Source organism: Dermacentor silvarum, chromosome 1, assembly GCF_013339745.2.
Source record: "Dermacentor silvarum isolate Dsil-2018 chromosome 1, BIME_Dsil_1.4, whole genome shotgun sequence".
Taxonomy (NCBI): Eukaryota; Metazoa; Arthropoda; class Arachnida; order Ixodida; family Ixodidae; genus Dermacentor; species Dermacentor silvarum.
The window spans coordinates 201,667,450-201,673,191 of record NC_051154.1 but is presented as its reverse complement, the minus strand read 5'-3'; the positions used below and the strand labels follow the sequence as shown (position 1 = coordinate 201,673,191).

The 5,742-nt window shown below is 39.4% G+C and overlaps 1 long non-coding RNA gene across 1 annotated transcript; it reads left to right on the top strand.

The window, feature by feature from the left end:
• The first annotated feature begins 322 nt into the window (after positions 1 to 322).
• On the top strand, positions 323 to 4,062 carry LOC119451131 (uncharacterized). The gene is made up of 3 exons (XR_005191688.2): positions 323 to 430; positions 2,279 to 2,371; positions 3,821 to 4,062. It is a non-coding gene; the product is annotated as an uncharacterized LOC119451131 (long non-coding RNA).
• Positions 4,063 to 5,742: the final 1,680 nt, after the last annotated feature.

Sequence of the window (5,742 nt, the reverse complement as noted above, 5' to 3'; positions counted from 1 at the left end):
GTCATTTGCACAAGGAGGTATTTTATTTTATTACACTCTCTGTATAGCTGACGACATATAATAAAATACTGAAGTTTTTCGAAAAAAAATGATGTTCGATGTTTTTACCAAACTTAGCGAAAACTAAAAAAGTTAACAAGCAACATTGGTATATCATTTTTTTGCGTTTGTTTTTGTCGCCATTTCTCATTTTTTTTCTTGGTCGGCGTGTGCGCCACGTGTGTGTCGTGAGCTCTAAGCACGTGAGTGTGTGTTGTCATCTGCTGCTGCGCGATAAGGAACATTTTGTCAAGAGCGTACAAGACGAAAAGCGGGATGTATCTATATACCGTCCGTGCCATGGCTGACGCGGAGGTGTGCTACCGACTCGGCTGCGTGGACGCGGGCACGAAGAAAGGAGCGCCGACTGACCAACGATACTTTGACTGCGGTAAGCACTTGTCTCGTGTTGTGTGTATAACTGATTTCCTAGCTGAATGTATGTTTCACGCCTGGTTCACGGCGCCAGTGTCAAAGAATTTTGTGCGGGGCCGGTCCGGTGTGCGTGTGGCGTGTTGCATTTCGCCTTCCGCCGATGGAGCGCCAAGGTGTGGGCATGTCGTCCGTTTAAGCTGAGCATTTAGCAGCCAGGCCGATTTATCTATACTGCAGTTTAAGCAAGTTTGTCGCAATCAGACCACCTAAATACTGAACTGCAACAAACCACTTAAACAGGGGCGCTTGTTTATGTGTTCTCATGCTCGTCCCTACCCGTTGCGCTGCAAGGTCGCGGGTTCAGCTCCGGCCGCGGCAGCCGGATTTCGATTGGGCGAAATGCAGAAACGCTCGTGCTTAGATATAGGTGCTCTTTAAAGATTCCCAGGTGGTTAAATTTAATCCAGAGCCATACACTGTGGTGTGGCTTATAATGATATTATGGTTTTGGCTCGTAAAATCCCAGAATGTGATTGATGAACATAATGTATGACCCTGTTTTTTAAGTGGTACTATTACAGCGGGGCCCATGCCACATCCGTTTATGTAAACATCGAACTCGCTGTTCGTCATTTTGTTGTATCGTTATAAAATAATCATGCAGAAATGTCGTGAACGATATCGCGTCATGTCTAAAAAAACTGTCAGTTTGATCGTTCGCGAATGGAATGCTATCGTATTGTAAAAAAAAGAAAATAAATGCTCACAGCGCATGGGATCGACGCCACCAGTTTCCCTCCCATCCTTGGATATCTTTTTCACGTTGCAAAACTATTTCTACGAAATTATTGTTCTATACTGTTAATAATTTGAAAACCAATATTTTACTCGTGGCGTATGATAGAAAAAACACGCTAGCCAGGTGTTACTATAAGTATATTCCTTCGCGCAAAAGAAAATGGAAAATAAGATCTGTGAAAGTATGCAAGCCAGAGAGAGAAAATATGCAAGTCGGAGGACTGACAAGAATTGCGACTTTTATGTACTCGGCGCAGAAAAGTGCCTTTAGCCGATGTTATATTGTCAGACATTTCTTTTGAAGTTCTTTAGATGTTCTGCAAAAAGCTGTCGGTAAAAGAAATTGGTTGTTGGTATTTCACTATATCTAAAACATATGCCGTGAACAATAAAAAGTTCAACTGATTCATTCAGTCACATAAAAACAGTGTTAACACAGTAGCTGGTACCAACATACACTTACCTAAATAAGCATCAAGTGCTTATTTACATCTTTTATACTTGAGGGCATTTCGTTGTGTAGCTTGCACAATACTGCGTTTATACAATTCTTTAAATAGCGGCATCCACAGCATCTGGAGAAAAGGGTATGGCAGTTGCTGGTGCAAACTTGCGTGACACATCAGCAGCAGAAAACATTCTTATACCAACCGGTTAATGCTTTGTGTGAATGTAAAAAGAATGTTTGAGACTGTTACCTGCGTTCGTGAATATTCTTACACACAGAATAAACAGTGGTAAGACAACAAGCCACAGTTGAACATGCCCTTCCTCGTAAAAAGTTCCTGTGCACGTGCTCCATAATACTTATGAGTGTGTAGGTGTTGAGGCCCTCTAGCAGCATTATGTAGGAATTCCATGACTATGGACAAGAAAAACAGAAAAACACTGCAACAATGTTGTTCCTGTTAGCCTTCGATCCGTGCCAGCTTTTATAAGGAATATTGAATACTGTGGGATCTTAAAAAGAAGTTATGATGTGCTCATACTGCTGATTTTTACGTTCCTTTTGCTGCTAGAAAAAATAGCTATGGCAATTTTTTTTTATTCAAAACCATCTATGCAGCATGTGTGCCACTCAAGTGCAACAGTTCACGAGGTATCCCAGGCCCCGAAAGAAGTTGGAAGAAGATGCAAGCGCAGCATGCCAATGTTGTTGGTGAGAGCCTTGTAACATTGTCACATCATACATAAATTTTTAAAATGCTAATCTCGTAAAGCAGTTACTAGCACACAATGTTTGCAGAAATTCAAACAAGACAGAACTTGCAGAAGAAGAAGAAGGCTGGAAGAATGGTTAAACAAAAATATCACTAGGACCAACATTTTGGCAAGGGAATTGTCTTAAGTCAAGCCAGCACCTGATTTCTGCTCCCCCACTTCATTGGGGGAAGATGAGAATGATGCAGGCAGTGCATAGAGTAAGGTGAGGGAATTGTAAGTGTTCAAAAAAGAGGACAGAAAGAAAACAAGAAGGTGTAGGTTTCTTGTAATAGAGAACGTGTAGGGCTACTAGTGTTGCTTAATCGAAGTAGGGGTGACAAACCTAGAAGACAATTTGTGTGTATGCAAGTGTTTCCTTTGTTGGGCCTAGTTAAACGAGAACAAAGATATATGGTTTGGATATTGCAAAAGAAAGAGCAATAAAAAGAAAGAACTAGAATCTCAGGTGTATCCAGATATTTTTGATCAAGCCAAGAAGCATGAAATGAAAGCGAAAGGCACGAATGCACATCTTGTCGAAACCAGAGGGCATTAAAGTAGAGATAAAATAAATGATCGATTGAGTTATGAATTCATCATAGCCCACCCGCTAGCACACACACACAGTCCTAGGTGTATTTGTGCTCTAGATGACTATGATGGCACATTTCAAAACATTGTTGGCTGTTTGCGACACGCTACCTTTTTTGTTGCTCTTTTTTTTTAAAAGACCTGCAAATCTTTTTTAATAGAAGATTCTCGGCTTCACTCAGCTCTCACATATACCTTATTGCTATCACAAGGTGGCATTAACCCTACATATGCTAAATGCTAGCCTCGCCATTAGCAGGACCTTAGCAGCCATACGAAGATGAAGAGCCTCTTCACGTTTGCGTCAGGCACATTATGCATGAAGTTCATTTAGTTCAGCAGGCTTCATGGACCTTATGAAGATTTGAGGTCTTTCACTTAGTCATAAAAAGAGCTATACAGGAAGTAGTGCATTGCAAACAGACACAATATTCTCAAATATGCTTTGCAAGCCTTGTGTTGACATAGTGACCATATGTTAATTTTAAAGTTGTAATTTGTGATAAGCATTTAGGCAAGAACACAAAAATATTAGGTTTGTTCTCGTGCATGATAAGAACATCAAGGTAGTTCACTGCATAGAAGTTCATTGACGATCCTGTGTCGCAGCAGAGACATCACTCTTGCCACATTTACCATGGCTCGTTATACTGTTCTTATACCTTAGGCAGAACAATTTCACCTGCATTAAACCACAAAAGCTTTAAGCACTAATATAACTTGCTTACTTTTATGGCTTTAAGCATAATCTTTCACTGCTATTGATGATGGTACATGTTGGTTATCTTACTGATTACATCTTTTTTTTTTTCAGAATATGCCAGCACGAAGTTTCCAGGCGCAAGTGTTTCTTATATAAAAGAAAGCCTATTCTCTCCCCTCACAAGGGAAATAAAATCACTATATAAAAATGCCTTTTCATGTGCCTTTTTTTGTTTTCCTGTTGGCTGCAGTTAATATTCAGCCTCAGTGAGCCAAATCTTGCTACTTTAGACCTTAGTGAGATATATCCCAGTACAATGAAAATACAATGAAAATTCATCTCGATCTAAATCCAATGAATATACAATAACGAACCAATGGAAAAACAACACAATAATAATACAACAGATTTCCAATGGATTCACGGTGGCCACTTTTCCATGACTACTCAACAAATATACAATGAAATACCAATAAAAATACCACAATTTTTTTGTTGATGTTGGCACGAAATATCAATGGAAAACCAATGGAATTCCAACAACATTTTTTGTAAGGGAATAGCGGATAATTCTTTTCTTGAGTGGGTATGATACGAGATCACGAAACGGCGAAGAGCTGACTTCATTGCCTTCATCCGCTTGAAGTATGTATCGCAGTAAAAGGCCGTTCTTGGCTACAACGTAAGGATCGAACGTCTGGTGTTTGCCGCGCTGGATTCATATCACTCGCCAGCCACACAATTTCCAAAACGCTTGTCAGCTGCACGAGATGTTCCTCAAAGCTATACGCGCGAAGACGATGCCGTCCGTATATACCGTCACATATCTGCACCACGCATCGTCTAGCACAATATACACCTGTCACTAAACTGACTAGAAAAGTTCTTCATACCGAAAGGTGGAGCGCAGTAATTCATACAGGATACCATAGCGTTATGATAACTTGCGCCGGTTAGTGTATGCTTCGCTGAAGAAAGAAGCAGCGCTCAAGACGAAGCATTGCTCGCGATTTCCTATCTTGATACATAGGAACAAGGAAATTGTTTTTATCAGCAACAACTGCACCGATTTGCATGAGGCTCGTTACATTAAAAAAGAAAAGTTAACATCTAGTAGATGTAGGAAGCGGATCTTTTTTTAGTTAGACTGTAATTTTCTGAGAAACATTCTTAAAAATTGAACATTTTCAGAAAAGCTCGAGTATCCTGTTTTACAACTTTCTAACTCGGCAATAAAAAAAAAACGATATCAGAATTCTGTAAATTGCATGTAATAATACATCTAAAGCAGACAAAATACACGTGTCATACACCGCTTTGAAACATGACACTAATTTTTAAGCAGGACTTTTGTAAAGCCCTCGTAGACATTGTAACCATCTCACGTGAGCTGTAAATTCATATATCACATTTGCCTACTTTAGATGCTCTAACAGATGCAGTTCACAGAACTTCGATATCTGTTTTTATTGTATAGCATTGGATTTGTAAACTTTGTGCTTTCATGTTTAAACCTTGCCAATTTGTGACAATTTATTTATTACATTTTTAATTTATAAATTTATAAAAGATCCGAGTTGCTAAACGAAAATTGTGCTTCCTACGAGTTGCTAGAATTTAGCCCTCAAATGCAACAAAGTTCATCAAAATAGGTCCAGCGGTTGTATCACAGAAGCATTTCTGCGTTATACATTTATTTGAATATGGGCAAATGGGGGTTGTCCCCGAGCTTAAGCTCTTTGGCTTACGAACAGAACAGCAGCGTAATCTTGATTAAGATATCGAGAAGGGCAAACGTGGCACATTTAAAATGAAATGCTATTGATAAATTCCGTGATTTCAGTGTTATTGAGCATTCAGTATTTTTGTTCCAAAAAGAAAAAAAAAGTTGGTGCATATTGAGTGACATTTGAACATTGTGTTTACTTGGGCATGTTGGTACATGACTTACTAAGAAAAACCGCAAGAAGAAGGGACACAAAGTGCACGGTTCCTTCACTCTGTTGATTTATAGATGTCTTTTCTGTTCTTGC